Below are 24,295 nucleotides of genomic sequence, written 5' to 3' on the forward strand. Positions count from 1 at the left end.
CATTAAGTGATGAACTGTGGGTTAGAAGCATATTTTGGAAGTTAGCAGTGATGCCTTGGACCTCTGTGTTGCTGCAGGAATGAGTGTGGGGTACTTGGAATGTAATGCCTCTTTGAGTGTCTTCCTCTGCATCTGAGGTTTGGGATTGAGGCCAGAGCAGGAGGTGAACTTAAAACAATATAAATGAGCATGTCTTTCTAAGGCACTCTGCCCACCCAGGTACTCAAAGTGTCTGGGTGAAAGGATGGCAGCTCACAAAGTGCCTGCACGCTTCCTTCCATGGCTTGGCACAGTGTGTTTTGCTCTGTTGCGTGGGAGAGCTGTGAACTTGGGGTGTGTGGAGGCTGGGGAAGTTAGTTTAGGAAAAGAAATTTTTGAGGACTACATCATAGCATGAGAGAAGGAGCTACTAGAGCAGAGCTTGTTTCCTTACTACATACAAGGATTCCTGTATGGGTTGTTCATTTTTAAGTCATTCTGGATGAAGTTGACTCCCATGCCCTCATTGCACACACAACCTACATGCAGTGAGTTGTGGGCACTGTTTCTACAGGTAGGTATCAAATGTCTCTGAGGATGCAGGGCAGATGGGTTGGCATCACCTCACCTTTGCACTACTGGGTGATTGCCTTGCTGTACTCTACCCTGGGATGGCATAGAGAGGGTACATGCTCTTGGGTGTTACAATGATCATCTGTGCTGGTAGCCCCTACCCTCTCTAGGCCGCTTGCTGGGCTGTTGTATGCATATCCACACCACACTGCTTCCCTGGATGCCATAGCCCAAGCCTTCAATCTGTATTCATCTGCACACCTGAGGTGGTGTTTTAGGTCTTAGGTTGTGCTGTCATGTGCAAGAAGTCCAAGCAAAAGCAATCTAGTCCAGCTTTGTTGGGTTCAGGGCAGTTGTCTGTCTGTTGGCCGTTCCCCATCCCTTGAAGGTGGAGTGCAGTGAGGCACAAGCAACAGCTCTGGATAAATTTCTTATATCTCAGGTGATTTGATTAAGGGTGTGGCCACTTCCATGGGTGCAGCTGGATGTACAAAGGTAGCTGTGTATATTATTAGAAGTCACACATTGGCTCATCTGGTTTAGTTTCAACTCTCTTAGTAGATGCACCTGCTAGAGTGGGAGTATTTTTTGCGTGTTTTGGTTGTGCAGATTCTACCTGATATGTAATGAAAGTGATTCCAGATGCTCTTGATCTCCAGAAAGACAAGGCCTATCTGTGTAATGAAAGACATGAGTAATTCTGGGTATGGTATTGGTATACTCCAGGGTTCCTTTTGTCCTTCATTTTGCTTCCTTATCCCATAGCCAATGTTTTCTTTGTTGTCCATATCTCTAAATTTTACCAGTAGCATCTTGGGCTGAGCCTGCCACTTGTTTTACTACTCAGATGAGAGTAATGAGTGGCAAACTGTGTGCATCAAAGTCCTGTGAACCCAAGCAGAGAGCACAGGCTGCACCCATGGAGTGACATCTGGGTCTGAGGAGGTCCTGCCCTGGGAGATGAAATAAGATGGAGAATGGGAAGAGAAAAGCAGAATGATTGACTTGGGGACATAGTGACTGCTGATGAGGGAAGATGAAAAGGATGTAAAAAGTGTTTGTTAGCAGAAGTGACTAAGATGAAGATCTGATAAGTATTGAAATGTGTCTGTGGAGGGAAGGGGAGCAGTAGCTTCTGGCAGACCAAAGCTTTATATTTAGGACTTGCAACTTGGTGCAAAGCAGTTCTGGGTCATGGGAACGTACAGCTCCTGTGGCCCTGCCACCGCAAGCCATTGCCACCTTTAACAAACATACGCAGTTTGATCTGAAACCTACTTGGGCTCTTCCCCGTCCTTCCTGGGGACTTCATCTCCCTCATGGCTGTTTGTCACTGTGGTTTTTGAGCTGTGCATATTCACTGTCTCATTCCTCAGCCCTCACTCACAGGAGGCCTCTGGGTGAGGGAGGGACACCCAAGTGGAATGTGAAACTTGATGCGAAGTCCCTTGCCACAAGGAATTTGGGGGGCTGATCTGCTGCAGCTTGGTGTTTGGGAGCCTGCTGGAGATCTGTGGACTGTGAGTGTGATCTGCAGCCCTGTTAGGGCTCCAGAGAGTGGGATGGAGGCTTGAGGGAAGGTGGATTTCTGCTTCAGAGGGCAACCCCAACATGGGGGCTCCTGGTGGAGCTGCACTTGCCCAGCTTGTTAGCAAAAATCAGTTGTGCATTTGGATGAGGTAAAGCAGAGGAGGGGAGCAGTATGACTCACTTAAGTTAGCAGTGACCAGAAGCAGGCTGTAGGCAATAGGTGACATCTCATGTCTCCATCCTAAAACAGTAAAATCTGTCAGGGAAGATACAGCCATATGTGCAAACACCGTATGTGGGCTTGGGTCTTGGTCCAGCATTCACATCCATAAATAGGTCAGCCCCTTCCTTACTCTAGCATTTGTGTGCACTTCACAAACACGAACCAGCTAATCCCAGCAGATGTTTGGCAGCCTCCTGAGCCCATAAGGAAGTTAAGTATCATTGCAGTTTGCTAGAGAGATGCCCAGGATTCCAGTAACACCTGCTGAAAGAGCCCATTGGAGCTGTATGGATTGGTGGCTGTGTGGGCTCAGCTCTGCAGGGCAGCTGCTGCCACTGCCTCAGGGCCTACTCTGCAAGGGCCAGACTGGTCTTACGTTGACATCAAAGGCAAAACTTCCTTTAGTTTTTGAGGGAGAATGGGATTTAACAATATGTTTACACACTCAAACTTTATTAAAATCTAGTTGAAGGAGCTGTGGATTTTGCTTGCTGCCTACCTTTGTTCATGTGCTGATGGACCCACTTCTTGGTGGTTGTGTGAGAAGTCATGATGCTCCTGGTTGGCCTGCATCCTTTACTTGCCTCCCTCTCTTTCCCCAAGTGTGAATGTGTAGTTGCAAGCTCTAACACCTCTGAGGTCAAGCAGGTTATGTGGATGTGTTGCTGAAGTGGCTGTTTATGCTGGAATTGTCTCTGGAGTCTCCAGTTTGTGATTCAAGTTCTCAAGAAGGACTGAGATCATATGTGTTTCTCCTGGCCTCTATTTTGTGCTCTGGCTGTGTGGCTGTCTTGATTTTTCAGACAGAGTCATAATTATAAGGCTGCTAAATGGAGTAGTGGGGGCAGCAGTAGGATAGTTCTGGATTACTAATAAATCAAGGACTTTCCTTAGGTATTTCCTCACTCAGTTTCCATGAAGCTCTGTATATCAGGGTGTACTTCTGTCTTCTCAGTTAACACTTCCTGAAGTCTCCTCAGGTCACAGATCCTGCTAGTTTTTGCCGTTCAGCATCTCAAGGACAAGCCTTGGGTATCTCCTGTGATGACAGAGGCTGTGGACTGCTCCTCCTGTCCCTCATCACTGTGAACCTGTGGCGGTCACTTCACTGCACCAAGTGCGTGCATCCGACTCGCCCGGTGCTGCCGGCTGCTGCTGCCTGCCCTTTTTGTCTGCGTTAGTTTAATTGAGTGAGGAGCTTGCAGGAGAAGCTATCCATCCCTGTGGTAACTGTGCTTGACAATCAAAAGTTAGTCTGGGGTTGAAGACTGGTACAGATTTGTTTTCCTTGGTTGCGGATCTGTAGCCTGTAATAGTTTCTTACTCATATGAACCAATGTTAACTTGGTTTGCCACTAATTAAAAGCCAAAAGGGTATGTAGTCCTCTTCAAAATAATTACCATCGTTGGTGAATGGAAGGAAACTCTGATGGCTTCCTATCTGTTTCCAAACCCCTTCGTTTTGCCGTGTTACTTTTCACTGGCCATGATGCATGGGAGGGGCCCTGTAAGGGCCAGCAGCCCTGTCCTAGTGCACAGGGAGTTTGTGCTTGAATCCTTTGTCTACTGTTGGACCAAAAGGTAAATACAGGAAAAGAATTGGGTGATGAAAAATTTTATTAACCTAATAATTGCATTTGGGGTGGGAGGATGTGTTTTCTCAGTGGAAAGCCATTAAAGGTGATAGAGGTGAGTGTGTGCACCCTGTGTGCTGAAGCATGTTTTTATCTTGACTTTTTATGGGCTAAAAACCAATAAGAACAGAAAAAGGTTTTGACTGTGTGTGTACTCACTACCAGGAACCCCAGTTCCTAGATAGTTTGGTTTGTATCAGTAATTGGTTTCAGATACACATCAACTTTGATTCATGTGTTGCTTTGGGGAAGGTGTCCTCTCTCTTTTCTATTTGCTCAGCCTCTGCCTCTGTCATATTTTTGCCATGATTGGGACTGGGCCTGCAGCAGCAGGAGGGCAGAGGGTCTTCTCCCCTCAGCTGCTCCTGAGTGCCCATGCAAGTGTTTGTGTTCCTTGTGCTCCTTCAGTGCAAATGGGCAGGGTTGTCCAATGTCATTGCTGGGTTGAGGGCTGAAAGGTGTCCAGTTCAAAGTGCTTGGACTCCCTGGAAGCAGGGCCTGGAGCTCTGTGACTGCTGTTTGCTCTGTAGGTGCAAAGATAGAAGCACTTCTCCGGATTTGCTATTTATTCCCACCGTTACCTTGTGGTGCGGCTTAGGCCTCTGAGCGTCAGCTGGGTAGGAGGAATTGCTGTCTGGGCAGCAGTCACTGGCTGAACATCCTTCCTCTCAAAGGAGTGATAGAGGGATGGGCAGGAATCTCCCAGGACGAGGTTCAGAGGGTGGAGCAGGATCAGCTCCACTCATAATGCTCTGCAGATGGATGTGCCTGACCTGCTGTGGAAGCTGGTGATGGCAACAGTGTCCACTCGTCTGCAATCCCCCCTTTTGCTTTCCTACCTTGGGTACAAAAGTGAGTCTTGTTCACTTCATACAGGGAGCATTCCCAAAGTTTCTGTGCTCTGCTGTGGGACGTGCAAGGAGCAGCAATGGGGCTGTATTTTCTTAATCTGCCTGTTTGATGAGGCAGTATCTGACTGTGCCCTTAGCAACAGGTTTTTTAATGCAGATCGAGTCTCCTGTTTTAATTGACTAAGAAAAGAGAACTTGAAGAGGGTATGAACCCACGACCTTGAGATAAACAGTTTCTTATTGAGTTCCTGAGCCCCTAAGCCGCCCCCTCTTGTGAGAGTAGTATGGTTTAATCGAAGGTCAGAGGTTTTGTCACCTCTGAGAGGCTCAGAAAAAGAGGGCGACACAAGCGAGTTCTCCCTGGTCCTCCGTGACTGCAGTCATTTTTGGCCTGTCAAGTTTCCATTGAGCTCGCTATGCTTGTCCCCTGATGTTGGATGATGGCTCTCTTGACCTTCTCTGGTCTCTGTGAATGCTCAAAAAGACCTGGTGATCAAGTCATCTGTGTTTCTGGGGGTTGTAACGATATATGGTGGCTATGGGCAAATGACCTATGTGAGGCTGCTTTGAGCCTCTGTGTGCAACGTGCAGATTCACAGCCTTGATAGGACATAGTCTTCTCTTACCAGCTCTTCCCACGCAGCCTCCCACGGGTGTCTCCTGTTTCTAGGCTGAGGGCCAACTGTGGTATCTCACGCACTGCTGCGTGGTCAGTCTTGGCATGTGCTGACTTGTGCTTGGCCACTGATGTTGCAGTTGCTCAAAGAGGTCTCCCCCCATTTTATTCTGTGTTTCCTTCTTGGGTGGTGACCAGGCACATGGCTGTACCCCATTTGAGAGGTGCAGTATTAGTCTGTCTTCCTGACTGCAGTCACTAACACTCCTTGAGCCTGGCTGATGGCTGGCATGGAGCTGGTCTTGCTAGCACATTGGATGCCAACTTCCTTGATGCTGTGCCAAGTCAGTCTTTTGAAAATATTGTCTGGCAAGTCCTGGAGAGATCTTTGTCTCCAAAAGCTTCTACAGTTCCCTTCTGTTTTTCCCCATCACCAAGTGAAAAATAAAAACACTTGGCTCGATAACAAGTGCTGGCTTCAGGGCTGGTGACAAAATTCCTGCTGACAAGCTCGGTATCGTAGGGTAGGAGTAGGTGAGGACAGGTATGATGGTGGTGTTATGCTGTTAGATGCTCCTGTGAATCACACCAACGAGACAGAAGAAGTTTGCAGAGACCTTTCCTGGTCTCAAGTGGTTTGTACCTTTGGTATGATGTTGCACTCACACACAGTAGCTAATGTTTCAAACAAATAGATATGTGCTCTTCTGGAGTACAGCGCTCTGGTGTAGCAGGTTTGAGGATATCATGTGGCAAACTCTTGGAAGAACACAGAGAATTAGTACCCAAGAAAACTTTGTGCTGTCAAACTGTCAGGTACACGGTAAGAAGCACGATCTCTCCCTGTGAGCACCAGTGAGATCCAGTAAGGGTGCTGAGTGATGTGTAATTGTGAACTTTGCCATTCTGCAAACCAGAAGCCTCTTTATTTTCACTGAGAAACAGGAAAAGTGAACCAAATCACACAGGTCCAGGGGTTCAATTTTACAGTCATTGTTGATGCTGTAGGCAAATAATAAAGGAAATGCAGTGCAAGTCCAGTGTATATTCTTCTCAGGTCAACAAGGTACAATGGCATAGAGGGGCTAAAGGCTTTTTATCCTTTATTTTTAAGAAGAGGAAAGATGTGACAATAGTTGCACTTACTGTGCTAAAAAGTTATGTGATAAATCACAATCCCCTTTTATAGGCAATTAATTAAGCTCCTTTGATGGGAGGATAATCTGCAGAATTCCCATGGAAGTCTGTGTGCTGGTTCTCTTGCACAAGGTGATGGCTCTGCCACCTTCCCTTTACTTGAGCCTAAGCCAGGAGGATGGGAGTGTGTATAGGGCTGGGTGCCAGGCAGACATGTGCTGTCCTCACCTCTGTCACCTTTGGGGGTGCAGAGGAAGTGCATGGAGCTGTGTGTCATCCTGCAGGGAGATTACCAGGTCACTGTGCTGAGATAGATGGGCGTTTCGCAGCTATGCTGTGGGATGGCATGTGCATGTTCCTGCTGAGCCGGGGCATTAGGATTGCCTTTCCTTCCCATTGTCCTCCTGCTGTGTAAGCTGGAGACCTTCTCAGTCTCCTTTTTTTCTAGTTATTGGTGTCAGCCTGAGATTTGCTCACCTCAGGGATGGTGGTGGTGGTGTTCAGGTGTCCTTTGGGGAAGAAGAGGGACAGCATCTTTGTCTGTGGTGAAAGTCCAGCGGCTCTGTGTGATGGTGACAGCATGTGTTATCCCACAAAGCAAAGGCGTGTCATCCCACAGCAAAGCAAGGGGCAGCACCCTTGCCTTCATCCCTCCCCATCCCAGACTGGGAGTGGGGGCTCTGTGGTAGCAGGCCACTTTCCCAGGAAAAGCATGAAGCATAGCCTCAAACACTGCCCATAATATTTTTTTCTTTTTTTTTTCCTCTTGTATAAGGGTCAGATTCGATGAAGAGTCTGGCTTCCAGCTGAAGTTGGGGTAATTTAGGAACTACTAGCTTTTTAATGTATTTTCTGCATGTCTCAGTCCCCATCTATGATGGAAGTAATGGTACTTTCTTGTTCAGAAGGCGGATGCATACACAGGCTTCTGTGGTCCTCCTAGCTTTCAGATGTAATAAGAGCATTTATTAGGGCTTGTCAGAATTGCTCCAGAATTTTTTATCTATATTTGGAATAAATGGCTCTGTTCTCAAAATGGAGCTTTCTGAGGAAACGTCAGCTTGCAACGCAGTTCTTGTTTTGTAAAGGAAAAAAACCTTGGGTTTTTTCCTATTTTTCTATTTGTGATAATAAAAACATTTGTTGAAAACAAAAATGTTTTCATGAAACGCAGTCAGTGGTGAGGCCGTTTCACACTCTGCTGGCTTATTGCCTTGTGTCCATGTTTACCTAGGCCTCTCTGCCCCATCCAGGCTTTTTCCTTTTTTTTTTTTTGAAGGACTATGCTTCCTTGGCCTCTTTATCCAGCTGTTTGGAAAGAGGAGCAGCAACCCTGAGAAACTTTTCTGTTTCTAATACATCCTTATCCACCTGAAGGTATTTGTTCCAAGGCTGAAACTGGATTGGTTTGCTACTAGGATATAAAGGTGAAAGAGGATGGCTAATGCTTGGAGGGGGCAAACATTTCTAAACCAGAGAGATTTACTTGTCCTGGTTGATTGTGCTTTTTAAATGTCTCCATGAATTATAATGCTTTCAGAAATACCAAGGCTGACCACGTGGGCACAGGAGTGTGGATTCCAGTTGCCTGCCAGCTATTTGTTGCTATTTTCAAATGATCTGGCCAAAACTGGATAAAATCTAAGCCTTGAACACGAAGACTGTCTGGTCGTGTAGGCTCTAAGTTTTAAAAGTTTCGTTTAAAAATGGTTTTAAGGACAGTGATAAGAGGGCCTGCTGTGGTGCCAAGGGTTTCATGATGGTGGCACCTGAGCAAGCTTTGCACAAGGTGTCCTCTGCCTTCAAATTTTGGCCATTTAAAACCTAAATGGTTAAAGGAACATTATCCTTTATAATAAAACTTTATAATAAACCCCTTAGACTTGGCAGAGCAAACATGCACTAAAATGCCATCTCTGCCCTAGGAGATCTCAACCTAAAGGTGGGCTGCAGAAGACCCTGGGCTGGGAGTGGGGACAGCCAGGCACCTTCCTGCCCCTGTATCTTGGGGCACAGCACTTCTCTGCTCTCCTGGGCACTGTCAATCTGGTTTTCTTGACTGAGCATCGTAAGATGTGAGTGGCGTGTTAGGGCAGCATTCTGCTGGTGCTGCCTGGTGAGGGTGGCCATTCCTTGGGGAGTGGGCAAATGGCATGGTTTTTTGGATTGCAAAATGTTGTCCTTTGTTTGAAACCCAAGCTCTGTGGTGCTCTGATACTGCATGAGTACTTGAAAACAAAGTCGATTATCCTTGTTTGGTAAAGAAGCTGGACTGCATTTGAGGGAGAAAGTGAAACTGCCCCCCTCTTGCTCAGGGTCTCTCTGACCAGGCTTAGTGAAATGCAGACAACAAATGGTGGGGGAAAAAAAGAAAACAGTGAAAATAAAAATCAGTGAGGATGTTTTGCAAATCTTCCATTTCCAGTAGACTGAGGGAGTGCGAACAGCGTGAGGCCAGTAGTTTGTGCTTGAAAATACGGGATCCAATCCTGGTGTCAGTTACAGACGTGTAAATCACAGGCAGCACTGCTGGCAGTGATGGGGAGCTGCTGAAAGGTTGCTCCAGCTTGGGACCTGCAGGCTTTCTGGCATAGATGTGCTGATTCCTCTCATTCCTTAGCCACCCTTTTTTCCTTTCTGTCTTTGGGCATTTAAAATAACAGGAGTGCAACGTGGCTGATCCTGCTTTTGGGTTGTTTCCCAACTATCGTAGCCCAGTGGTTCCAGCTCAGGGTGACTCCTGGCTGCTGGGATGTTTTAGGTAGGACTGTCTCGCAGCTTGCTCAGCCTCTCTTTAAATCTGTTCTGCTCCAAATGATCTTTTAATTTTCTGTAATATAGCAATCTCTGGGAGGAGAGTGGGATGCCATCCCTTCAGTACAAATTGGATCCTATTCCTTCTGTGCTGGTGTGCAGCTGGAGTGTTCTTGCCTCCTTTTCCCCCCCACTCTCCTAACTCATTTTCCCCTTCTCGTTTTAGTCACATTTAATGAACCCCAGAACAAACGTGGAAATCAAGTGTGGCAGCAAAGACACAAATGTGTCCCCTGGTCCCTAAGCCTGCTGCAGGACCTTGTGGCTCCTGCAGGGCAATGCTGTAGCACCAGGCTCTGTGCCCTGCAGCACGTAGGGGCTGCCAGGGAGTTTATGGGAGCTCATTTTCCCCCTTGGAGCTGATTGTCTTTGCTGTGGCCGGCATCAGCCTTCCTCCAGGACTAGGGCTGGACCAGGAGCTCGGAAGTTGTAAGTCCCATTATGGCTAATTTTGACACATGGGTTGTGGTGGATTTGGAAGCAGCCCCGTGCCGAGTACTATCTATGAGGGGTGTGTGCTTCCTTGAGGACTGAAACTCGCCATTCACAGCCACTGCTTTGCACCAGCACAGGATCTGGCCTCCCAAAAGGCAGCAGCCAGGCTGCTCGTAGTGGTGACTCCCTGAGCAGGTGCTGCCGCTGGCAGCAGAGCAGAGGAAACACGTCTCCAGCTTTTATTGTCTTGTGTGATCTTTTTATTAGATAACTTTGAATTGAGCAGTTTAATTTTAATGTATGAAGCCTGAGAAGCAAACACAGGGCCGGATCCTGCATGAGTCAGTGTCCCAGGGTAGAAAGAGGAGCCCGTCTCCATGTGGCTGTGTTCAAGTGCGACGCTACTGATTTATATAAGCTGAATTTTAAGTCAGATTTGGACTCCAAATTGAGGGGAGTATGTAAGGGGTCCAATTTTCCAGTGTGTGAGAATGTGGAGACCTCAGATGGCTCCCTTGGTGCTGGTGGTGGCCAGAGCGCCTGAGGATCAGGGCTCTGGCAGTGGAGGAGATAACATGAGATTTCTTAGTTTGGGAACTTTGGCCAGAAAATAACAAATATATTGGCACAGAGTGGGAAAGACATAAAAAGACGTATGTCAGAACAGGGCAGGCTTTTAAGTGGTTTTCATTTAAAATGAAAAGGTCAGATTGAATGAGGTTGGCGTCTGGGGAACTGTTCGTGCACCTGCCAATCATACAGGGGGGACCCATGTCAGTTTGTGCTGATGGCTGACTGGCTGAGAGCTTGTCTGTGCTTAAAAATTGGTGACTGGAACAGTTAAAATGACAATTTTCCCTGTGGCTGTCAGGTTGAGCCATCTGCTTCATGAAGGAATGGAACAAAGGATCCCAGCACAAGGCTGCTTTATCCCAGTTCAACTGGTGCTTGCACTTGGGCTTCAACAAGTACAGCTATACTGATTTAAAAAACAATAATAATAATAATAATAATAAACAGGCTCTGAATATTGGTAACACTTTCAAGTGTAAAGGAAATTAAAAGTGAATGCAGCTTTTGAGTAGTTAGAAAAACAGTTGCAATTTAACCAGGCCGTTGTGATAACTGTAATTAGCACTTGCTGAAATTATTTTCACAGGTAAGATTTTCATTTAAATGGATTGGGGTGTCTGGTTACTTCCATTTCTACGTGGCCACAGTAAAGTTATGCTTTTCTGAAAGTGCTGACTGCTGCTCTTTGAAACTTGGAGTTCTTGCAGAGGTTTTCAACTGTCCATTCCTGAAAAATCTGAACAATCTAAGAAAACTCAAGCCATAACAGATGATAGATGCTTAAATTCAGGCATTGTAAACTACTGGTTTCAGATTTAAATCTGCAAATAGGTAAAAGTGCTTTCTATATTCCCCTTGTGTGTTAAATTTATGTTTATTTTTTTCTTGAGAAATACTGGTTCTTACTGTCAACAATACAGCATCAATATTGTCAGCCAGTGGGTGAACGAACTGCTTCTGATCATTATGTCACAAGGTGATAGGGATAGCTGGTGTGGAAAGTAAAGCCAGGAAGACACAGTTCAATTAGCCAAGTCCTATCACTGATCTTGGAAACGTTTCGTGAATTAAACCTGGGAGACACAATCCTGAGCCAAGATTTTTAAACACAGGTTGGTTCCCAAGAAGTATTGTCTTACCTGGAGCTCCTGGAGGTGCTGTTGTGAGTTGAACTGAAATGGTGTTGGAACCAGAGGGGGATGTTGTTGTCTTCTGCCTTTGCAGATAAGACCGAAGGGCATTTTGCCAGGAGCCTGTGGGAAGGACCTAAATTGTATGTAACTCTACATCATTTTTAAATGAAAAGTAAACATGCAAAACCATAATATTTGCTTGTACTTGTCTCCTCATTGATGGATGAAGAAAAATTGTTCTTTGGCTGAGTTCATCAGCCAGAAAACCCTGCAGTTACTCATCTTCATCCCAAGCCTGCAGTGAATGGGAGAGGCCATTGCAATCTCCAGTTGAATTTGTCCTCATCACACCTGAGGGGAGCATTGATGGTCCTGGGAACTTTTATACCTGGCCATCCCTGTGGGGAATCAGGGCTGGGTACCACCACAGGGACCATGGGACTGAGCTGGGACAGGGTGAAGGTCTGTGTGCTCTTGTGGTGTTGGCATAGTGGAGATCTTCCACTGCCTGGGAGAGGCAAGAGCCCTGTTGCTCTCCTGGCTGCTGTGGCAACAAGTGTGGCATGGGAGACAAGAGGTGCTGGCAGGGGCAGGAAGGCATTTTGCTGTGTGACAGGGAGGAGGGACCTGGACTGTGAGCCACAAAGACGCTTTTGTGTTTTGCTGCATGTTGGTTGTAGATTTGTGGGCTCACATGAACTCTCATGAGCAGCACAGGTACAACAAATGCAAATCTGAACTGAGCTTTTCCATAGTTACAACAGCAAATAGCAGTAACTTTCTCTGCTGAGCTGAGATGACAGGCCAAGCCTGTGCTTGTCATGGGCTGAGATAGGGCTGTCAGAGTGACCAGCATGTGGCTGAGAGGGGATGCTGGCTGGGGGCAGGAAGGAGTGTGCGATTCAGATGCTGCTGGTCTCCGTGGGCTGCACCCTGCCACTTGTCCTGGCATGCCACGTTCAAGGTGGTGGTCACGTGGCCTGGTTGTCCCCTCTGCTCTACCTTCATCTTCTGCAGAAGGGAAAAAACAACACTGAGCTGGTCACATCAAGAAAGGGTAGTGTCTGCTTCTCAACTACAGGAAAGAGTGAGACAGTCCCCAATGGGCAGAGCTCCTTAGAAAAAAGGCTGTGCTGAGGAGGGGGGCTGGGGGTGTAGCTCTGCTCACAGTAATGGTGAACCCCATGAGCTTCAAAACGCATTAGATGATGCCTTCTAGCTCCCTCACTGTGTCTGAGGTCAGGGAGATGAGTGATGGATTCATGCTGCTCTCTTAATTTATGCCTCATTTTGCATCTCCTTGTCCCTCCCCCTTCTTAGTGGCATTAAGAGCAGTAAAGAAGTGGTGGCTTGAGAAGGTGTGAGTTGTTGGCCAAGCTGTGGCATCTGACATTTCTAGTCATTGCTGGTTGTTAGCCCAGTTCTGGGTGGTGGGGCTTGCTTTTGGGGGTGCTGAAAGGAGTCCAGGAGTCTGAAGGCTTCTACTTAAGAAAGCTGGGGAGGAAAATGCTATGTTTCCCATAAGTTGTGTGGGTTAAACTGCAAGTTTTGTAGACAAGCCGTCGGGAGGCCCATCCAGTGTGCATCACTTGAGTGTCTCTCTCTTTGCAGGGCTGGGAAAGAAACCCAAAGTCGTGAGTCTGGCGGAGCCCTGCGTGTTTCCAAACGCCCTGCTCTGAGTTCATCCCACCAGTAAGGCTGTTCAGCGTGAGAACTGGTACGTAAACATGATTCATAGGCACAGGGGGCAACTTCTCAGAAGGATGTCATGCCTTTTCTGACAGTGGCACCTTGTCCATGGTTCTTGAAGTTTGGAGGGGGAGTGGGATCATTGGGAAAGAGCAGACAAACTGATGGTTCCCTAGTGGTGCTTACACCCAGAGGCTTTGGTGGGGAAGGGCTCAGCAGTGAGAAGCTGTGAGTGTCCGAAAGTCATTCCAGGCTATGGTGCTGAGGCTTCAGACGTGCTCTGTTGAGTGATGCGCTGTGTCATAGCACGCACGGATGGGCGATGTGGGGGTAATGACAAATACATGCACCAGAAATGCAGATACACACACACACACACACACACACACACACACACACTGCAAGTGTAGGCACGTGGAAACAAAGATGGCAATGCGTATATAGTATGTACTATACAGTGGCATATGAGAGCTTGGGGGTGTATATACCAAATGTCCGTATGTGCTATATATGGTGATAAAAGAATGCATATGCATTCATGTTCTTTTTTTTTTTCTTTCTGTCTCTTCTGTCTTTCTGTGGAGCTGTTGCAAAACTACCAGATTCAACCTCCTGGGAAGCCTTTCTGGCCAAGGTTCTACAAGCCAGCACCTGCTTTGCCTGCCTGACTTCTTTCTATATTTATTCCCCTGCACCCGGTTTTTGCCTTTGCCTGTGGAACTGTCACAAACATTTGTACTGGCTTTTGGCTGCACAGGACTTCAGCTTGCAAGTCCTAAGTCTGCTTTTGTGCATGGTGGAGAGGAGTAGGAGTTTGTGTGTGTAGTTGTGCATGTGTATGTATGAGCATCCGTGGTCCTTGCTGTCTGCATTATGTGGTCTGTGTCCCTGTGATGCTGCAGCAGTCCCTGTGTTCTGTAAACCATGCAGGTTGTTCTCTCTGCCCCTTCAAGATGTTTTTATGAATCAAATATTCTCAGTCCTCTTGCTTATGTAATGTCATTTAAATGAAATTAGCCACGCCTGACCCAGTGGCTGCTTTATAACAATCTGTACTGCTGTGCAGGAGGCTTGAGTTGGATTTTATTCCCAAGCCCCCAAGATTTCACTTCGCAGCCTTAGAACTGTGGCAAGGAAGGGGATTTGTGTTGCCATGTAGCAAGGGAGCTCCTGGTGAGGCTGTGGATGGACATAGATGTGTCTGTCCCTCTGTTTCTCTCCTCTGTGTCATTTGGGGTAGAAGGTGCTCTGCAGCAGAGGTGCTGAACAACAGCTTATGCTTTGGTACCTCTGATTAACGTAAGCACAGTAAAAAGGGAGAGGGTATAATGTCATTTCAGCTGGGAAATGGAAGGGAGATCCTAGTGCTGTCTTGGGGAACGTGAAGCTGGGGGAGTAGCTGCACTGTGGGTCTCTCATGAGCAAATGCTGCTCGGAGGAGGCACGTGCTCATTCCCGGTCCGATGGGTACAACTTGCACATATTGAAAAGCAACACTGGGCTGCCTGCCAGGAGCTGGGAAATGGCTTGTCCTCATGTGCTCAGACCCCTGAGCTCTCACCCCCTCTAACAGCTATATTTGTTTCTGACATGGGAGTCCCTCTAAGGTCACAAAAGCATTAGGCCCAGGTTTCAATCCCAAGAGCCATAAAACGTACCCTACTTGACCCCTGTGCAAATACAGAGGCAGTGTGAGCAACCCACATTCCCCTGGGTTTCATTTCCCTGTCCCCTCCTTGTGTGCCACTGCAGCCTGCATTCCTCTCCCATTCCGTAAACCCTTTCCTCTCGCGCTGACACAGCTAATATTTCCCTGCTGGCAGGGCAGGCGAGGTGGTGGCATTTAACTGTTAGGGAGAACTTTGATCCGTTCATGCTGTAGAATCCCAGAGCTGTAAGGGCTGGTGCACACCTTTGGTGGGGTTTATGCTCTTCCAGGTGTTCCCCTTCCATGCTTTGGCTCCCTTTCTTGACTTAGATAATTCTCTACTTCATTCCACTGTTTGTCCTTGCAAGAAGCAATACCTTGAGAATTGTTTTCTGCAAGGGGCTGGAAAACGGAGTCTGAATTCATAAAAATTGCACCTACCTGACCCTTCTTAGTTTTTGAGCATCTTCTTGCACAGTGACTGCAGTGCTCAGAATATCTCCTATTTCTGACCATGGAGAAAGCTCTCCTGGTAGCCCTGCTGCTAGCTGGAGCACACAGCTCTGGGGGAGGTTTTAGTGGGTTTTTTGAAAAATAATTGATCAGCTACCCATCGAGAGCTAGTCCCAACCTGCAATGCACTGAGGTTGTCCTTATGTACCACTTAGTGCCACTTGGACTGTTGGCTCTTTAAAGCTGCCTTTAGGACTACCAGTGTAATGAATGTGTGCTGGTGCTCTCTGGCAAGATTTATTTTTTTTTACAGTGATAGCAGTGTAACACTGAGTTAAATGTGGTTTGTATTCTAAAAGCAGAAAACTTTGTTGTCTTCTAAAGCAAAGGTTTACATGTTTTCTGTCATCTGTGGTAGCGGGTGCTAAACTCTTGCTGCCTGACCCCTGCTCAGTTACTGGAGGTAATTATAGAGCCTCTGTCAACGCAGCTCCTCCCGAAGCCTGGGCTTCAGCACCAGTGGAAGCCAGATGTACTATAATGTCGCTTTTTACAGTTTGTTTTGGCCATACATGGGCAGAGTCAGCTCTGGAATTCCTTCCCTATAAATTCAATAGCATCTTGTGGGTGGTGCTGGGGAATCACTCTGGTCTGGTTGGATCGCCTCGCCTCAGCAGCCTGTTCCCCTTGAAAATGTCGTGCTTTGCACATTCCTGAGAGGCTGCCTGCTCCTGGAGCGATGGCTGCGGCTACCAGGAGGCTGTTGTCCTGTGCTGGCAGGCGTAGTCACTTCCCTGCTGCCTGCAGGTCAGCCGTTGCAGCCGAGGACTGATGCTTATGGGAGCATTGGCACGGGAATATTGCTCTGGTGTGCATGCAGGCTCTGCAGGGACACATGTTTTACAAAGCACCAGCTCGATGAGCCAGATCAGGGGAGGTTTTCCTGTGCCAGGTGAGCAGCTGGTGTGGGATGTGACAGCAGGACCTCTCTGGTGTGACGGAGGGTTGAGCCTTGCCTTTTCTGATGCCAAGCTATTGGTGCTATAACCACAGCCTGAGTCTGCCTATTTGCCTTCAAAGAACACTCTAAAAAGTAGTCCTATGAGTTTGCTGCTGCTGAGTTGAGATGAGAGAGAGGTTTCTTTCAAGGGGCAAAGAGCAGTGACTCCTGGAGTTGCTCCCATTGCATCTTCCCGTGCATCCCTGGGAGGGAACAGAGATGCAGTGTCACCCATCGAGCCAGTAGCCTCCAAAGCATAGTTCAAGATGGTGACATGGGGCCCCATGACCAGGCTGTGTGTAGGTCAGCAAAGGCAATGTGCTCAGCTTATGCTTCAGAGGGGCAAGTCATCCTGGTGCCAAAGCCAGGGAGAGAAGGGTGATTTTTTTTTTTTTTTGACATCCTTTGGAGTTTTGATCTCCATATTTGGAAATGTTTACCCATTGCTCTGATCTATTGCAAGGGAGGGGAGGTGACTCAGGGTCTGGTGGAAGCAGGATTTGAATTCCTGTAGTAAGGTTTTTTTTTTTATCCCCCCCTTTCTTGTTTTGGAAGCTTATTGTGGTCAGTTTTCGGTTCTCTCTTGCTCTTGGACCTTGTTCTAAATTTGATCTGCTCGAGAGGGAAGCGTGTTAATGAAGGAGCTTGCCTGAATGTTGGTAAGTGCATCGTTGCTGTTTTAGCAAGCAACTTGGGACTTTTTTTTTTTTTTTTGTGTTGTTTAGTCAGATGGATTGCATCAAAGTGTTTGCCTTGCTGGTGGAGACAGGCGTGTGGATCACCAGTCAACAGCAAGGGACCCAATGAAACCTTCTGCAGTAGGGAAAGATGACTTAGTGGATTGGTCTCAAAGGCAAAATGTTTCTTCAGGAGTAGGTATAAAGATAATATAAGCCAGCTCCCATTCCGTCACGCTCTTCCTTTTAGTTTCATTGGTTAATGCAGCAAGGCAGCAGAGCACTGTAGAGTTAAATGAGTATATATATGCATGTGGTCAGCAAGGAAAACATAGCTTATGTACGATTTCTGTCTCTTAAGCAAGAGTGTGTGTTAAAAAGGCTGCATAATGCATGGATATATTTCTCTCAAATGTTAATATTTAACTACTGTAATATGTGTAAAATGTTAATATTTAGCTACTGGATAAAGTTTCAGTGTCTGTTTTTTCCTGTTCTGTGTTTTTCTTTAGTGTGAAGTTTAGTGTGAAGTTTTTCTGATATTGTAGCTGGCTGCTTCTCTTTTTTTTCTTTTTTCACACCCCCCCCCTTCCTTTCTCTTTCCTGAAAGGAAGCTGCAGTTCATCCAGACAGTCAGGGACGTTGGGGGGAACCTGGAAGATGCTCTGCTTCCCGTTTTGTTCATGGCAGCTAAAACCATGCCGGGGAATCTGGAGCAGAGATCCGCCATCCTGCATTCCTTTTGTCATTTGGAGCATGTAACAAGCATAGAGTGCTTTTAACGCTGCTCTGGGGGTTATGTAGCTGCCACTCCTGCACCTCAAATGGAAGGCACTGCACTTTGTCCTTTTACTTTGAAAGGGGCATTGGTGACAACTCCTTTATAGTTCCCACTGCTGGTTAGTAATCCTTGTATCTTCTCGCTAACTGGTATTTTAGGCTGCTTCAAACCCGTTGCTATCATACTCTCTCTATTTTAAATTTAAGACCTTTGTTAGAAAGTTAAACCTCTTATTGATTTTTCTTTTGCCCTTTTAAAAAGGGATTAATACTCATTGTGAGGTTTGGTTTTTCCAGAGATGTGGATTTGTAGGAGGTCCTTGAGGTACAAAACTGTCTGGATTGTTCTGAACAGGGGAAGATAATTGGCTTAGTTTGCACGAGGATGGATGTGAGATAAAAAGCACTAGGCCCCAAAAAGTGAAGGACTGCAGTTGGGATGTGTTGAGGGTTTGTAGACTTCAGCTGTATTTTCTTTCTTGTTACTTCAAGGTGCTTGGATTACTGGAGCTTTGGGAGTCAGGGCCTGGCTGGGCTGAGCTTGGTACCAGTGAAAAGGAAAGAACTGCTGTCCTAAAGCATGTACAGCCTGAACAGGCAGGAGAGGTGATGAGTTAGGAAACAGGGCACTGGGAATGTGTATGGAACACCTGAAGTCTCAGCCCAGCAACTCGTCCAGCAGCCACTCCTCCGTCTGTTGTGCATGGTGGTGCCAAGCTGTGGAATTCCTGCAGTGAGAGGGTGGTCTGTGTCTCTCCTTGTGTGCTGTGCTTTGCCTCTGCGTGTGCACACGTGGCCCCGTGCCATGGGCTGTGCTTCTGGTGGCACGTGGATGTGGCGCATCCAGGCTTCTCCAGCTGCTTGTGGCTGAGCTTGGTGTTTTGGGAACAGCATGGTGGGATTGGAAATGATGATATTCTGTTCCCCTCGAAATTTTCTCCCTTTCCTGCTCACCAGGACAAGGCTGTTTGTTGGAAGACAAGGATGAGCAGTGCCTGGGTGCTGTAAACCAGGGCTCTGGAAGTGCTAGTCTGTCAAGTCTGGGGAAGCGTGTTGTGACTCTTAATGTTCATGTGCTCATCCATCACTGCGAGGACGTGACTTGAGAGCTGGATGGTCTGTGAAGGATGAGCTCCCCATGTGCTGCCCATGTCCCCTTCCTGATGGGTGCTGGGCAGAGCTGGGGTTGCTCCGGAGAACGAACGATGCCCAGCTGGGACTGCAGCTGCCAGGGCTCTCCATCTGGTGTTTCTCCAGGACCTGAACAGATCCGGTGACCACTGATGCTAACCAGGATCCACAGTGGATTTTTTCCTGCTCCAGGAACAGAGCCATTAAGGGCTGACCTTGTAAATTAATACAGCTGACTAAAGGTTTTTTAGCCTGGCACCAGTAAACACTGGAGTCTGAGAAGCCTTCCATGGCACTGGACCTCAAGGGAGCTCAGAGAGTTCCATGCCTGCCTTTCTTAAGCTTCTTTCAATCACTTCTAATGATGTGTTAAAGATGTGTTAAACGCAGAGGACTTGCTTTAGCTCCCATGTAAGGAGGTTTGGTTGGCAGCCCATCCTTCATCTCAGCTGTTGCCGAGATGGATCCAGGGCTGGCACTGCATGGGATGTGGCAAAGGGGTGACACCAACACTGTGTGACTGGAGTGCTGTGAGGGAGTTCAGTATGCACTAAGGGCTGGATGTATGTTCCCCTTGGGCAGGTAAGAGAAGCTGCCTCAGATAGCATGGGGCTAGCACATGTGGGCATGAAAAGGATGAAAGTTACAAGCCTCTGCACATTCGATACTTTGCATTTCTTTAGGCAAAGGTTTTGGAGCCCTTAAACACTAAATCGTGCCTGAGGACTGAGAAAAGCAGCATTATTCTGGTGTTCAGGCATAGAGACTAGGGCACTGTGTGGCAAATTTGGGAAAAGTATTCCATGTGATGGTTCATGCTCAGCTCCTGCAGACAGGTGGACACTTTGAGGCCTTGTGCAGAGTGATACTGTTAAACCCATCTCTCTTACTCTAATAAAGTCATACTTTTCTGAGCACAAAATATTTCTGCATCAGTTGCTTAAAGGTAAACCAAGTGGCATTGAGTATTTCGTAAAGCTGATCTGTGTTGCTAGCGCGTGACATGATCTCATCACGTATCATTACTTCAGAAATTTCCAGATGGCACCTTACCTAATTGTGAGGCTGCTCTTTCCTGGGATCTGAGTGGAGTGCAGGCTTTTAAGAAATGTCTGTTGTTATTAGCTTTATAATACGCGTTTTCCTGTACCAGCTGTTGCAAGCAGCAGGAGGTCTCACTCACAGCCTAATTCTTCAGTCAGCTTTAGGGGGGGGAGGCTGCTCCTGTAAGCTAGGTATTTGCATTTGGGATGAGATCTCCCAGATGAGAACAACTTGTTTGCCTCCAGTGGATGTGTTGGTTCAAGGACTAGTGTGCTCAGAAGGAGGAAACAGGTTGCTCTTGTTGCTTTACCGATGTCCTCGAATAGTTAACTGTGCTTACTGCTTGTCATGGTGGGGGATGACAGTGTTCTAAAGAAATATCAGGTTTCAGAAGACTGGCTGCCTGTGGTGGAGAGGAAAGGAGTCCTTGCACTGTGCTGCCTCATACCTCTCCTGCAAAAATATCAAAGGGACAAGTTCTGGTGAAGCTGCCTGGTTTTGGCAGCCACTTTCCTCCTACATCCTTGTTCTTCAGGTAAATCCCTCTTCAACTTCGATAGCTGTTCCCCTTTCCTCCCTGAAAAGTCATCATCATCCCTTGAAATTAAGGAAAAGACAGGAGGAGGGAATAAATGGATGTTAAGAAGTAGAAAACAATCAATTAAATAGTACATAGCATGTAATTTTCCTTGGAAACTTACCATGAAATTGAGGAGCACTTGAACAACTAGTAATTTAAATTGCATTTGAACACTGCTAATGAGTTGTTTGCATGGGAGTTTTGGTCATTTCACAGCAGGTTGTTGTCTTTAGTACCCCTTCATTCAGTTAAAAAAAAACTCCTGATGAGGAAGGTGCTATAGACAACTGGTCCAGCTGTTGGTAGTAAAAGGTGTACCATGGAAATTTTGCCAGGTCTTGTTAGATGTAGAGCCATTTACATCTTTAGCATTAGCTCTTCCAGTGTTTAAATTCATGGGAATTTTCTGCTTTTTATCTAAAAAAGCTTGTTATTGCTAAAAGGTAGGTAAATAACATTATCACTGTTGCACTCATAAACACGACAGAGTCAAGGGGGCTGAAGAAGCTTCTCCAGGCTCTTGGGGCTGGGGTTTGTAGCTGTGGGTCTGACCTAGGAATAAATCCTTTGGCTCAGTCCTTATCACCTCAAACAAATCATAACAGTGCTTTGGGATCTGATCCTGGCTTGCTCCATCTTAAAAGGAACAACAGAGACGTGCTGATTGGCTGGGCCTGCGGGGTTAAGTTAATTGTCTTATTTTTCCAGTGTTTAATGCTCTCCTCCACCACTGTTTTACTTATAAAATGCCAACTATTTTCAGCAAAAGGCAATATCAACCTAATCATGTGCTATATTGCTGCCGAATGCACTGGGAACAGACTCTATAGGAAGGCAAATGCAAGTTGCTTATCGCCTGTTGCTGAATGAACATCCCATTTTCAGAGCAGAGTTTTTGCAAATCCGTGGGCATGCTTAGCATATGGAAGGGGGTTCCAGTATCAAAACAAATCTGGCCTCCTGTTTCTGGATGTGTAGGTTGTTTCTTAGAAGATGGAACCTTTAAAATCTGTCCCTGCAAACATGGCTGTTAAATCCTGCTATTTCTAGAGGTGTGAGGCAGCTGTCTGTACTGAGATAAGCTGTAAAAAGGCAATATTTTCCCAAACCAGCTTTTTTAGCTATACCTGCCAGACATCTTGGCCAGAGGGAGTACACCAGGAGTGTCACCACTGCTACCCTTTTATGCACAGGGTGCTGAGCGATGTAAAAACTTCTGGGCAAGTCTCCAGGGTCAGTGTTAAGCACCAGCTCTTCCATCTCTATCTGGTGAAATGCTGCTATGAAGGTGCATTCAGAGCAAAGGAAGGAGTGCTTGTTGGTTCGACATTCTTATGTGATCTCCTGTTGTTTTCTAGGTGATTGCTTTGTCCTCGGCTTTTGTTCTTAATTTTCATTGTGTCTTTCTTGTTTCTGACTCAGTGACCATCTCTAATCACAGGGGGTTCTGAATGCCCCCCTCCCATTATTTACTTGAAGGCATTTGTGTTTGCTGTGTAGTCTTGAGGGTAGCTGGTGAGTTCAGATGAAACCAATAACAAAAACTGTAATTTTTCCTGAGGGCCTGGATGAGGTTTCTCACAACATAACAGTGTTATCACTTGTGCTTCCTGACACGTGTGCTACCCGCAGTGCTGTGTCAGTTATCAGCTAATTCTCCGCCAAGATATGTGAGTGTCAGAAAGCTACATCAGATAATCTTGTAGAGGCTGTTAAGACTGTAGGGACAGAGAAGGACGTGGCTTTTGAGCATGTTCCCAGTGAAGTATTTCTGAAAGCTGGGAGGGCACTGGGGATGGGTGTTTCAAAGTGACTGGAGTGATGTCCTCATGTAGGTGAAGAGCTGGTGTGTGTGGGGAGACAGGGGGTGAAATCCATGTGGTGTAGGAGTGCAGAGACCCCAGCAGCTGAGGGAGTTATGAAACCCCAGGCAAATTAGGTTCTCATGACACTAAAAGATAGTGCTTTATCTCAACCCAGTGACCTGTCTAGGAAGTACTTTATTTTTTGTTTGTTTGTTTGTTTGTTTTTTCTTTTTTGGTTGAATGAGCATTTTATCACATTGATTCCTGAGAAGTGCCACACCTGCTATGCAAATCCCCCATCACATATGAGCATTGTTTGTTGCCAAACAGCCAGCCAGTTGGATGCATTGGCTCTGACATGGGTGGAGGATTTTGCCATCGCTGTTGTGGTATTTTTATTCCTTGAAGCATGAGCTGCCTCTTAGTTACCTCTTGATGCCCTGTGTGTTGTGGGTAATCTTTTCTTTATAACTTCTTTTTCCTTATCCCAGCTTTTCATTTCAGCAACCCACTTCCCTCTTTTCCAGCTTCCTTTCAAAGGTGGACACACACTCAGCTGGTGGAACTGGATGTAGATTTGATAATTGCTCCCCTAGAAAACAGCCAAGAGTGTCTGCTCGTCCAAAAACCTACTGAAAACTGAATAGAGCTGAGGCATGTGGGGTTTGAAATAATTCCAGTGAGTTATTTCTGGCTGTGGTCTGCCCCTGTGGTGCTCCTTCAAGCTCCTCTACATCTCAGGGTTTGAGCTGAGGGTGAGCAGGGCTGGTAAAGGCCCTTTGTTTCCCCACCTCCCTTTCTCAACTTTTTTTTTTTTTAAATGGTGATAAATTTAAGTGATAACCTTGTAATAGAGATAAGGAAGAAAAAGTCATACAGGTAGGTTAAGTTTGCAGTGGAAGAAAGGCAAACACCGAGGGAACCCACACTGAGCTACCCTGAAATGCTGGGAGATGGCTTGTTTATCATTTACCTACCCTATAAATGTATCCTGTGCTTTACAATCTGGGAAGATGACAATCCTTGTCCTAAAGAGTCTGCAATCTGAGGCAGACAAATGTGCACTTGAGGGTTGGGAAAGGGTCAGCATGGGGATTGCTGGAGATCAAAGTCCAGATAAAAGTAGATTGCTGGAAGAGAAGGGCTTCTGCAGTGGGAGTTGTGGGTGATGAGAAGGGTGTTTAAGGTGCTGGACGAGTGAATAGACAGAGGAAGGTAAATTGGTATGGAAGGAGGTGAGAAGACCTGAAAGGAAGGAAGGTTGAAGGGGAGGGTAGAAAGTGAGAAAAGGAGTAGGAGGAAAAAAAAGAGCAGCAAGTCTGCTGTGGGAGGGGATGCTATAGATGAGAGTTGAGATGACCTTAATGTCTCTTCGTTGTGTGTTAAAAGCTATGCCATAACTCAGGTACTGCAATTAGTCATCTCCTAGTGTATGAAGTACCAGTTTCTTCTCTGAATGGAGTGTACTGGTCCTGGCTGGAGTCCAGTGCTAGATCTCTTTGACCAGGAGTGCTGGGTGGTTACATCCTGCCTATGTACCACTGCCAAAGCTTATTAGGCAAGCATATAAGCAACTTGTCATCTTCTGCTTTATACCCTCAAAAGTAGTTAATTCTCTAGAGGTTCAGACAGCAAATCAGAGATTGGAGCATGTGTGTGCATATGCATATATATATATGTATAATATTGATGTATGTGGTGTGGGTAGGTTTTGAGTGCAGCAGCCTGCACTTTAGTGACATCTGATGGGATAAGGGTGGTTTCAGTGGTTTGTGTTGCACCAAACCCGCTCCCCAGGTCTTTGTGTATTAACTTCCATGGAGCTGAGCTTGGAAAACTCACTGGTTGTCAGGTTCGTATGTATGCAGCTTTCGGTTCTCTAAAAAGACCTTGGGCCTTCCAAAGCTTCCTTAGATGTTTTGTTTTATCCTTAAAGACTGAAGAAGTCAAGGAAGAATTTACTGTCACCAACCTGATTTTCCTTTCTCTG

General features: G+C 46.5%; 1 protein-coding gene across 11 annotated transcripts in view; it reads left to right on the forward strand.

The window, feature by feature from the left end:
- Positions 1 to 24,295, forward strand: part of LPP (LIM domain containing preferred translocation partner in lipoma) — a 331,679-nt gene that overhangs the window by 8,939 nt on the left and 298,445 nt on the right. For 8 of the 11 annotated variants that reach the window (XM_051782313.1, XM_051782306.1, XM_051782314.1 and 5 more), the window contains exon 2: positions 13,110 to 13,215. The gene's annotated coding sequence lies outside the window, so the exon portion shown is untranslated. Of the gene's footprint in view, positions 1 to 7,310; positions 7,921 to 13,109; positions 13,216 to 16,843; positions 16,948 to 24,295 lie in introns of those variants that run through there. The other 3 variants (XM_051782312.1, XM_051782316.1, XM_051782308.1) reach the window with 2 other exon arrangements.

The sequence above is a fragment of the Manacus candei genome, unplaced genomic scaffold, assembly GCF_025592945.1.
Source record: "Manacus candei isolate 608988 ecotype Guabito, Panama unplaced genomic scaffold, ASM2559294v1 h1tg000015l, whole genome shotgun sequence".
Taxonomy (NCBI): Eukaryota; Metazoa; Chordata; class Aves; order Passeriformes; family Pipridae; genus Manacus; species Manacus candei.